Source organism: Camelus ferus, chromosome 29, assembly GCF_009834535.1.
Source record: "Camelus ferus isolate YT-003-E chromosome 29, BCGSAC_Cfer_1.0, whole genome shotgun sequence".
In the NCBI taxonomy this organism is placed as follows: domain Eukaryota; kingdom Metazoa; phylum Chordata; class Mammalia; order Artiodactyla; family Camelidae; genus Camelus; species Camelus ferus.
This window is the reverse complement of record NC_045724.1, coordinates 2048779-2060982: the sequence shown is the minus strand read 5'-3', so window position 1 is coordinate 2060982 and position 12204 is coordinate 2048779. Positions and strand designations below refer to the sequence as shown.

At 35.9% G+C, this 12204-nt stretch overlaps 1 pseudogene; it reads right to left on the bottom strand.

Moving 5' to 3' along the window:
* Positions 1 to 11953, bottom strand: part of LOC102515055 — a 79289-nt pseudogene extending 67336 nt beyond the window's left edge.
* Positions 11954 to 12204: the final 251 nt, after the last annotated feature.

Sequence of the window (12204 nt, the reverse complement as noted above, 5' to 3'; positions counted from 1 at the left end):
TAGCCCCAAATAAAACTTAACCCACAACTCTTACATTGTGTAATTTTCTTTCAGTTGACACTGGATTGGTTTTTGGAATATTCCTATTGTTCCACTGCCACCACTACTGACAAAAGGCAAAAATACAGTGCTTCTTTCCCAGAAGCCATGGGCAACTTGAGAATAATGATAATTTTGATTCTCTCAGTACTCGCTCTATAAAAACTGCTAAATAAATGTTTCCTAGATGACTAAATAGCCCATCACTATTGATGTTGATGAAGGTCATCAGTAAGTTACATTGTTGATGGTTATCTATTAGACACAAAATAATCTAGAAAACTGAATATGAGAGCACCAACCACTGAAAACCCTGGGGTCAGACTGTAAGCACAGTTGGGCAATCGGCATAGATTTGAGAGGTGTGTGTTTCTGTGTCCCACTTTTCTTATCAGCAGGTTACTTCTGTTTTATGGTATCTCCACCTTTTTTCCCTGAGATGAAAATCACGGTGCAATCTTAGAGTCTGGCCTTGGTTATCCTTAGAAATTTACCAATTTGTGTATATTCACTCAAGGTCCTTCCTTTATAAGCATTGTAAGGGAAAAAAATCAAATTCATGTTGAAATTTTAAAAGTAGAAAGTAACTTTAGTTTACCATCTCAGAGATAGTATTTGTATTCATCAGGGAACTAAGGAAACTTGAATCATTTTAAGTGAAAATGGAATTTTTGAGTGAAATTTCTGGCACCACCTCCACCTCAAAGAAGCATATTCCAGCAGGAGTGTGTACAAGTATTATACCTCTAATTGCTTGTCTGGTAAACCAAAGCTCTGCAAGTAAAGACTTATAGTGTAAGCAATTTTTCTATATTCAACCTAATTTCATGCTAGACATCCATTGTTTATCTTACAAGCAGTAAGTTTGTGTTAGCCACTATAACAAAAAAAAAATCAGAAAAATATGTAAGGGTCTCTGAAAAGAGAGGCTGTCATAATACCTATTATATTGTACAAATGTACAAATAAGAATGAGCAACAAAAATAAGAAGAGAGTAAATTTTTACTATGATCCATCTCTGATCAGTAATTTGTATTATATTTTCTGAAGTGGATTTTAGACTGAAAAACACCATTGAAAATACCAAATAATAGGCCTCATTTCTTTGGAGTAAGATCATATAAATGTCTGATCTTTCCTAGTATTAATTTGAAAATTAAATGGACAATAGGCAATAGTTTGTAAGCTATGACATATGTAAATGTGATGCAATTTTTTTTTTTTTTTGTAATTCAGTTCAGTTATTTTCCTAAAAGGAGACTAGAGAATGAAATGTCCAAATCTGGAGTACTCTATTGCATACCCCATGGTTTGGGCCGCTCATGACCAAATGTCCACATGTGGTTAAAAACACAGGACACAAAGTCAAATGGCTTGAGTCAGAATCCCAGGTCTGGTTACCACTTAAATTTTCTATTGCCTAAGGACAAGTTACTCTATACCTCAGTTTTATGATATTATATGCAGATGACAAAACCTCTCATATGAATTCTCTGAGGAATTAATAAAATAACATATAGAGAGAATTTGGCATGTGGTAATTGTAAGACAAAGAATAGATCTTAATTATCATAAATGTATATCTCTATTGCTTGTACGTTTTCTTGTCTCTAATTTCTGTGTACATTTTTAATACACACATATTCAATATAAAATCATCTTTTGACTCATTAAGATATTAATGCTAAAATCTTTAAGGAAATATACAACTACAGTGTGTGTGTGTGTATGAGAGAAAGATCATTATAAATACATAGGCTTAATGATATTCAATAGAATAAAAAATAATGCAATGGATTTGTAATAAGAGCTTTGGATTAAAAAGCGACTTTTTACAATTGAGGGAATGCTTCACAACAAATTACAACTGATTTTTCCTGCCACAACCCACCAGGTCACTGAAACATAAATGAGAGGGAGGCTCCTTCTGGGAGGCCAATGATTTGTCTATGCCTCTCTTGTGGTACTTGTCACTTCCAGTCTTATTTTACGTTTTCCTTTATGCCTCCTTAATGCTAAGTTCTCAGCAGCTTTGGTTTTCATCTGATTTGCCTTTTTATCTGCCCCAGTTCTTAGCATATTGAGAACATCTATAAATATTCAAGTAGTAACTGAGAAATCAGAGCACTATTGACTTGTTCATTTACTATGGAGCTTCTCAGAGAAGAGAGAAAAGAGGCCTCACCTCTCAATAAGCTCCCTTCAAAAATAAGATATAAAGTTAAGAATCAAGGAAACCTTTTGAAGCAAAACAGGAAAATGTAGAGGCTATAGAGAAAAGGAAAAGGCATATCTGAATGTATACAAAAATGGAATTGTTTTGTATGGCAAAAACACACAACTAACAAAAAACATTAGTAGAGGGATAATTGGAAAAAATAGCTGTTATGTAACAGATGAATTTATATCTGCAGTATACAGAGACCTTACAATGTACAGGAATACAAGACAGTGAAATAGGCAACAAAGCTGAAAAGGTAATTCATGGATTAGGAAAGGGCTCAGCTTCAATAATAATTGGTAAAATGCAAATTAAAGTAATTATGGGATAGCACTTTACCATGGAGATTGGTAAAAGATAAAATGCTAATACTAACTACTAACAGAATATAGAGGAATTATGCTGTCATATATTGCCAGTAAAAATAAGATTCATGACAGCTTTGGGGAAAATAAATCTAGTAATATCTCCAAAAATTAAAAATACACGTAACTTTCAATCCAATAATCTCATTCTTAAAATAGAGGTCATAAAATTAAAGTGTTGTCACATATGGGAGCAGGGAAGTTTACCACAACAAAGTTGTAGGGACAAAACAAACAGAACAAAAAACCTAGAAGTAAGTTGAAAGCTACCAAAAGGGAAATAGTTTAATAAATTAGGAAATTTTCACACCAAAGATGGTTTATAACTATACCAGTTAGCTTGAAATAGGTCTATAATATATTTTAAGTGACAAAAGCAATATGGAGATAAATATGTTACAATATGGAACAATTTACATGAAGCAATGTAAGCAAGAAATATATCTGTATTTGTATATATAAAAGATTATCTGAGCATGTTTTTAAAAAGCAGTGGAAGTAAATGTACCAGACTATTTACACTAGTTGTCTGTAGTGGATGGGGAAAAAAAGGCTGAGATAAGAAAACCATGATAAAGCATTTGATTTTGTGGAATATACATCTAAATGCTGTCTGCAAAATATAAGCAGGATGATTAGACTGTTTTGAAATTAAAATTTTAAATATTTGAAGTGTGAAAGGGCTCAATCAAGATACAGATTTTGAAAGAGTGTATTCAACATTCACATTATCCTCAGGAAATACCCAGATCCTACTGGATATATATATATATATACACAGGATATCCGAATAAATTTCTAAACTGTGCCAAAAAAAGATCTTGATGTTCAGAAGCCCTAAGGCAACACCACTTATCTACACACACACACACACACACACACACACACACACACACCCCACAGTCTATTTATGCCTTTTTGTAAACACTGGAGCAACATGAGCCAGTTGTCTGCCCCCATGGGGGGTTAGTTTTTCCTCTGGAATAAGAGTGATCAATTGAACTTGATTTATATTTCACCACCTCCAGTCCACAATGTCACACTCATCTTCCTTGTCTGGGTACTAGGTTCTGTAATGTAACCTGACAGGAGACACCTGGAGTTTAACTCTGGACAGATTTCTATAGCAATGGGTTAGACAGGGAGACTAAGGAATCTCTCTTATTCCCACCTGTCTACAGCTACAAATAACCCCCAAATGCAAGACTCAATTTTCAAAGGATACAAAATATGTGTCGGACTATCTTACAGTAGGAAGAGGGGAGTGGGTAATGAATTACAAGCAATGGAGAGCTATTTGTTGGGTGATTTCTCCCCATTAAATTTTCTGAGACAGCTTCTTGCCTAAAACACTCACAAATATCACAGTAAAATGTGCTGACAGCATGGATAGAATAGCATTTACTCCATTGTCTTACAGTAAGCATTATTAAGTATTTTCAAGTGAGATAATAATTGCCTCTTTTCTGTAGGTAATTGTAAATGTGGACAGAAAGATCAAGAAAATTGTTGAACACAGTCTGAATACCACTACCATCTCCATCATCTCCGGTATTTAAACCTCAACATGGCAAATCTTTCACAAAGCATATAGAAAAAAGTGCCAAAAAAAAAGACTTTTTTTTTTATGTTCCACTGAATGAAACTAGAATAAATAAATTGCTTAGGCAACAGACAATTATTTGAATACTGAAATCTCAAAGGAATAAAGAAATCTAAATAAAATCAACTCATCATAACCCATGCCAGTAGAGGAAAATAACACACGGGTAATCAATATTACAAATGAGCACATATCATTTGAATGTTGGGAGTTTTTTTCCATAGAGTTAACACTGGTATGGAAAATTACATCTACACGTACCAGCATATGTATGTGGGCACGCATGCACACACGTTCCGTAACAAGGTATTGAGAGGTTGGTGGAAGTCACTTTGGAAAGTAAAATCTGCTATAAATAATATCTATGAATAGGAATGAATAAATTCTCATTTTCATTTCTATTAAATAAATTCCTACGAAATGTAGCAATTTAACTTAAAACAATTAAAAGTAATGTGATATTTAAAAGGTAGCTTTTGTGAATATTTGAATGAAGGGAAATGGATATACTCAACGCTGTATACATTTCAAACTTGTGGGTGAGGTGTTTCTACTTACACTCACTTCATTTCCTGACATCATGAAGTAACCCTCAGGAAAGGAGAAAAACTCTAAGAAGCCACACTTTTTTACAAAAAGCACTGACTATCACAAAGTCACTGGGACACATGGAATATAATAGCACTGGTCTATAGACATACCTCTCCCCCCACACACACATACACACAGAAACACAATAGATTTCTTCATCAATAGAGTTGCAGAATAAATCATTGAAGATAACACACGACCAGAGTCTAGAGTTGGGATCAGTCACTTTCTCACTGCCACTTCCAGGAGAGTACTTGGACTGTCTAGAAAACACTTTGGTTGAATCATAATCCATCTTTATCAGTTCTCAAGACACTGACATATAACACACAATCATCCTCTTTACCCCAAACTCATCTTGGGTGACTTTAACAGTCCAAGTTAACAATCAATCCAATAGATAGTTTTTACGTTTCTTAATCTCATGTCTAATGATTTTTATTTCTGTATCACTTCAGCCAAATTTCTTTCACCCTTATCCTTTCCAGATACAACTTACAGGGATATCTGACATTGTTGACGTACTCCCTCTCTTTCCTTGGCTTTTATAACTATCCTAATTTCTTTTGACTTCTCTGATCATCTCTTTCTAGTCTCCTTTACATGAGGCATCTTTGCTCTTTTTTTTTCTTACCCATCCCTTAAATGTCTCTGTTCCTCAAGGCTCTAATCTAGCTCCTCCATTTCCCTTAAGAGATGTCACCTACTAAAACTTACTGTCTGTATGCTATCCAGCCCAAAGCCTAGTCCAAACTTCTCCTGTGAGCTCTACATTTATATATTGCATTTCTTTGAATCCAATATTCTATGTAGTTTAAGATTCACTGTTATTTTGTCTATAACTTAAAAAGTGTCTTCCAAATAACCATGCTGAAGCTTTCTTAATATTTATTATACTTATTAATATACATTTTAGATTTATTTATTAAATATTTATTATTTACCAATGTTGAGCATATGTCAAAAATTTCTGGTGAAATTAATTGATTAAAGGATCCTAAAACATCTTTATATTAAAGACACTTCCAAATCATATTTACACAATCACCAATGTCTGAGTTTTCCACACATCATCTTTTGTACTATCAAAATTATTAGAAATACAGAATGTCTAAGTGCTCCAGCATTATCTCAAAAATATCTTCCAGACTGCTGACACCAGTATTCCAAGTTTGATGCTGACACATTCTAGAACTTCAAAGAAGATGCCTTTATACAGTTCTTAAGACAGTCAGTGATCAGAATTTGTATCCCTATCTCACATGGCCCCTACATGTTTTGTCATCTGAAACATTACAGGATTGCAGATGTCCTTTCATAGCAGTAGGAACTAAGTTCACTACACCAGGAATGACAACTACAATGAAACTGTTGCTTGAGCAATTGTAATTCTAAGATGTCATTGATTGAGATGCATTCCAATAACAAAAATGGAAAAATTTCTAAAACATAGATCTTAAAGTCACTGAAATATTTATCTGCTTTTTCTACCTTTCTCCTTAGCATCATATTGGAAATTACCATACAAAACCTGCTCCTCCACCAATGCTCCCTATCATAATAAATCATTCCTTCATCCACTCAAATGTTCAAATGAGAAACCTGTATCTTTGGTTTCTTTTTCATGTTCTTTATGTTCTATTCAGCCTCTTGATAACTGGAATGAACTGCTTTCTGCATATTTCTTCTTCCACAATCCAATTCCAGAACACCCTTGTCTCTCTCTGACTTAGCAACTCTTAAAGACTCCCTTTCTCCAGCATTGTTTTCTCTCTAATTAAAAGTTCTTATTTATAATCACCTTATTAATATTCATATTTCAAATGTAACAAAATAAGGCTAAAATAAGTTATTTCCTTAAGAATTCCCCTTTATTATTTTAAATACTGTGCTATTTTGCAAAGTAGAATTTTTTTTTTAAATGGAAGTTAAGGGATAAATAAAGCTAGTACATGAGAATGAATGTGAGGAAATTCTGTAGAGTGGTTAGAGAAAGAGCAAAGCTTTAATGCCAACTTCTCTGTAGTTGTAAGAAGAGAGAAAAACATAGTCCTAAAATGTGCACAAAAAAAAAAAAGTGAGGTAAAACTAAAACACATGCTCAAGAGAAATTTATCTTTTTCTGTGGCTGAAATCTGAGAGAAAATTTTTCACATGGAGAGTGATAGAGGAGACAGGTATGTTGTACAGAACCTCTTTCCCAATATTGTTAAAGTAAATTAAATGGTGAATTATTTTCAAGGTTTTCTTGTAAAAACCTTCAGTGAGAGAAAGTGAAATAAAGTATGATTCTAAAAGAAAACTTTGATAAGCTAAAATCATATCATACAAGCTCAGAACTTTTATATTATCTGAACTTATTCAAGAGTAAAATTTAGAATAGTCTGAGAAATAATTATGGAGCAGGGGCTGTTAAAAATTCACCAAAATCCATATTCTCTTCATCTTTTGGGCACACAGCTTGACTGCATCCCCAGTCTCCCTTGCAGTTAAGTGCAGCCATGTGATTAAGTTATAGGTAATGGAATGGGATAAAAGTAAAGTATTCTAAGCCTCATTCATTAAAAAAACAAGGACAAAATCTCTAGGCAGGTTCTTCTTTGCTTTATTCACCTTCTAGTTGTCTGGGCATGTGTGGTGATCTTGTAAGCCAAGTCATTTGTTGTAACTACAATGTAAGCAAAAATAATCTTCTATTGTGTTTAAGACATTGTAGGTATCAAGGAATATAAATATATTCAAGAAGCTAGGCTATAAAGTCTAGGAGGACAAAAAAAATTATATATGGATAACACACTTAGAGAAAAATAAAAATCTCCTTTAAAAATTAGAAATCTTCTCAGATAAAGACCTAAATATATGGCCTACCTATTCTTTATTCAATATTTATTGCAGATAGATTTTGACAAACAGAGTAATGAGTTAGGTAGTAAGACCTAGCCCCTTTCTTCAAGGAGCTTATGGCAGACAACATCAATAATTCTCTCAGATGCCATTTGTAGTACTGTTCTAAAGTAAGAAAATTGGGTAATCAAAGGTCCCAAAAGTCTACACCATTAAGCCACGGGCAAAATAATTTTAGCCTAAATAACCCTCAAAACACATAAAGCCCCAAGTGTTCATCTTGATGATAATAAATCTCCAAAAAGTATTCAAGAAGTCCAAAATTTCAGAAGTATTAGTGGGATTTTTCTGAAATGCCCTTCAAGCTAAATTAGTTGCAAAATATATCACAAGATAATTGGATTATCTGATTTACTAGATTTTTTTTTTTTTTTTTTTTGCATACAGGCCAACTTAATCATGAAAGCCATTATTCAAAAATGATAATTTGGGCTTAACACATAATTCTTTGAACATTTCTTTCTGACAATAAAGAGTGAGACAATGATCCACTGAGGCTCAATCTAGTTTGTGACAATAAAATATTATAGTAGTTAATATCAAACACAAAGAGCGACCAGACTTGAAAATTCCCTGAGGAGGCAAAACCAGATAGTCATGCAAGTAAAGCTTAATTTAGCTTATTTTACCAGATAGTCATACAAGTAAAGCTTAATTTAGCTTATTTTGCAAAATAAGCAAGGTTAACTTGACCTGTGTCACTTCTTGCTTATGCCTCTAAAATCATAAATTGTTCTCCAAAATTGATAATGTGCTAACCCCACTAACCAATTCCCTCTTGTTTAAGAAAATCCTCACAGTGTAACCAATCACTATAAAGAACAGACACTCACTGCCTTTACATTATACAGGCAGCTTTAAAACAATACACCTCTGAACATCATCCCGTGTTTTGGTCTGAGTGCTTCTAGTTTGCAAACTGTCTTTTTGGTGTATGCACAATAAACTTTTACTAAGTGAGTGATTAGTACCACAGAGTGGTTTTACCTCTGTTTTTTAATGAATTTTTGACAGTTAATGGTTTCAGATGCAGGATACTTTAGAGGACAACCCCCTGCGACCCCAAGGCCAGTGAGCAAACCATGTGCCAGTATCCAGAGCCCTTCAGGGCTCACTGATTTCTTGCCACCTGAAGAATTCTTTGTTAAGTGACTCTTGGATCATAGCTTGGCTCTCTCTGCATTCTAAGCTCTTCAACTTTATTGTGCATACTCGCTTTGTGTTTGTTTGTTGAATCTTCTTGGTAACTCACTGCTGTGTTTGTAAGGGGAGAAACCCATGATTCCCTGGGTTTTAAGCAGTAGTAGAATTACTAGGCTCTCCATAGATTATTTGTTTTAGGGAATCTAAAGACAGAGATGGATTCCACGTGGTCTCAATCTCCTCCCCCTCCCATAAACAATATTGCCTCTTATACTGTGTACCATATTCTTGTGCCTTTCTGAAAAAAAATAGGTGAATTTACAAAAGATAATCTGGAATTGCAGTGGCCACATTGGGAACACAGTTTAGAAAAGATGATCCATCTTAAGAGCATCCTTGAAAAAGAGGGATCCTAAATCTCTCAAAAACAATGGAAAGCATTTTTGGATTAGTTTACAGAGGCCTCCAGAAGACAGAGTGACTCTAAAAATAGTCTTTCTCATAGATTCATTATAAAGAGCCAATGACAAACTTAAGATGAAAGCCTTGACTGGGATGAAGTACATGTCAGGCCCTCCAACAAGCCCCTCTGTGCCTTGTTATGCTCCATCACCTGACTTTTCTGATTCTAATAATCCATTTGATCTTTTACCCTTTCCCCTCAGTCTCCTAAGCGCCAGATGTTTCTTGAGAGAAAGAGTTTCCATGAAACCTGGGTCCCAGCTGCAACAGAATGTAAACCCTGGTCTTGACCTGAACTCTGAGCAATTATAAAGGAGTTTTCAATCCCAAAGAAGGACTGAACTAAATTTATAGAAGAATTTAAGATTCTTGGAGCTTATGTCCCTGGTCTCCCTAATTTGTACCAATTCACTTATGTGGTGGTAAGTCTAGGAGATGCTCAAAGATGGCTCAAAGTTATCCCTCTACAGACTTTGAGGATCCTACCAAGAATGCCTCAGAAGAAAAGTAGGTCAATCACTCCTTGAAGTTATACCATTTTCCCTGTGAGAATTGGCCATAATACAAACTTGTAAATAAAATGGAATGAATTAGTTGCATTTTTAATTCACTGAGAAGAAATATTTGGACAGCATTCTTGTCTCAGGGAATCTGAAGCTAATATTGCCTTGTCTGTTCATTTTGTTAATGGGATTCACTCTAAGCTTAGTAATTTAATAAAGAAGAATAAATTAGAATGAGAGATGACTCCCCTTTCTGTGTGCCAACATTTTTGCTGACCCTTTTTAAAGAAGTTAAGAACAGGAAAAGAGTGATTCAGTAAATAAACTTGTGATTCTATGATTACAGCAACTGTAGTTGCCTCAACCAAACTTTAGAACTAATTTGCCCCTGCTGACAAGCATACTTGTCAATATTATAAATAGAAGGAACATGGGAAAAGAAATGGTCCTCTCAAACAATATAACTCTCCAACAAGAGGGAAACACTCAACCATCAGATCTCCAAGATAATTTTCAACATTGATGGGGCTCCAAGGAGCTGCCTGGTAAGCTATTCGCAATAATTTTTATAAATCATCAGGGTGAAATGAAACTTGAAATGAATGGAGAAATCTGTACTGTGCTAGAAGATACCATAATGACTCTTTCCACTTTGAACTCCACTATGATACATCAGTAACTTCCTTGGAATAATAAACATGTTTCATGGTGAGAATGTCCAGTCAAGTTCAAAGGGTGACTGTATCAGAGCCTATAAATGTTCACTTAGTCACTTCTGTGAACACCATACCTTTTCTATTATGTGGCACTGCTTCTGTAAATTTCCTGGGAAGAGATCTAGATTATAAATTAGGAGGCCAAATAAATTTTGCTGCAGGAGAAGTTACCTTGGAATTGCCAGACTCAGCAACTGCCTGAAGGGTTATGTTTTCTGTAAGCCCAAACTGATCATCCTGAAAGGCTAACAAATCCCCTGAAGCCCCTAACAGTCTATGGGCCTCTTTTTCCACAGATATGGGGAAAAGTGAGGCTGAACCAACTAAAAATCAGAATGATCCTTTGAAATCTTTTCCAAAACTGCTTCAGTCTCCATTAAAACCTGGTCATACAAGGGCTCCCTACCACAATAAAAAGAAATTAATATATCAGAGACTAAAATATTCCTTATACCAGTCCTTGCAACACTCTTGTTCTATATATTAAAAAAGCCCCATGGTGGAAGATGGGGACTTGTACAAGATCCCAGGGCCATAAATAAAAATCTTATTCCAAGGTTTCCTGCAGTACTCAACCCAAACACTTTACTGGCAACATTCCAACCAAATCTGAACAGTCTGTGATGGCAGACCTTTGTTCTGCATACTTCAGCATATCAGTAGATAAGGAAAGTACTATTTGTTTGCTTTCACATGGAAAAAAATAAGAGTATACTTGGATAGTTATGCCTCAATTACTCTCTGAGTCCCCTTCACATTTTTCACAAGATCTGCATCAGGATTTTAAATACACTACTTTTTTTTTTGAGTGATTGCCTAAGAAGGTGAAATAGAAAGCCCCTGGGCTCACCTCCTCTCATATGCATACCAAAATCACAAGTATCTGCAAACAACAATCCATGAAAAATACTGGAACCTACCATGAAAGATCTTCTATAACTAAAGACTTGAGGAAGGAACCACAATGAGATGGGTAGAAGGGGCAGACTTTCAATATAAAGAAGTCCCACACCCCCAAGTGGGAAACGCACAAACTGGAGAATAAGGACACTGCACATGCCCTCCCCACAGGAGTGAGAGTCCTGAGCCCCATGCTGAGCTCCCCAGCCCAGGAGTCCTGCATCGGGATGCAAGCCCCTGGAGCAGCTGACTTTTAAGGGCAACAAGGCTTAACTTCAGGAGTCCCAGAGGACTGGGGTAAACAGAGACTTCACTTTTAAAGGACACACAAAAAACCTCACACACTATGGGACCAAGGGTAAAAGCAGTCATTTGCTAAGACACTGAGTCAGACCTACCTGCTGGTCTTGGAGAGTCTCCCAGAAAGGCAAGAGGCAACTACAGCTTACCCTGGGGACACAGACATGGTGACAGCCATTCCTGGGGACCCCTTTGACCACATCATCCCTCGAGGTTATTAGCCCCAGGGCCTACCCTGGCCAGGCCTCACAGCCTGCAAGCGCCAGTGTTGGGAGGCCTCAGGCTGAGTAGCTAACCTGGTGGGGACACAGCCTCACCCATCAGCAGGCAGGCTGCCTTAAAATGCTCTGAGCCCACAGCTGCCTATGGACATGGTTCTGCCCACCAGAGCGCCCGGAGCACAGCTCTGCCCTCCAGTAGGCAGGCACCAGTCATGAAACAACCTGGGCCTCAGCC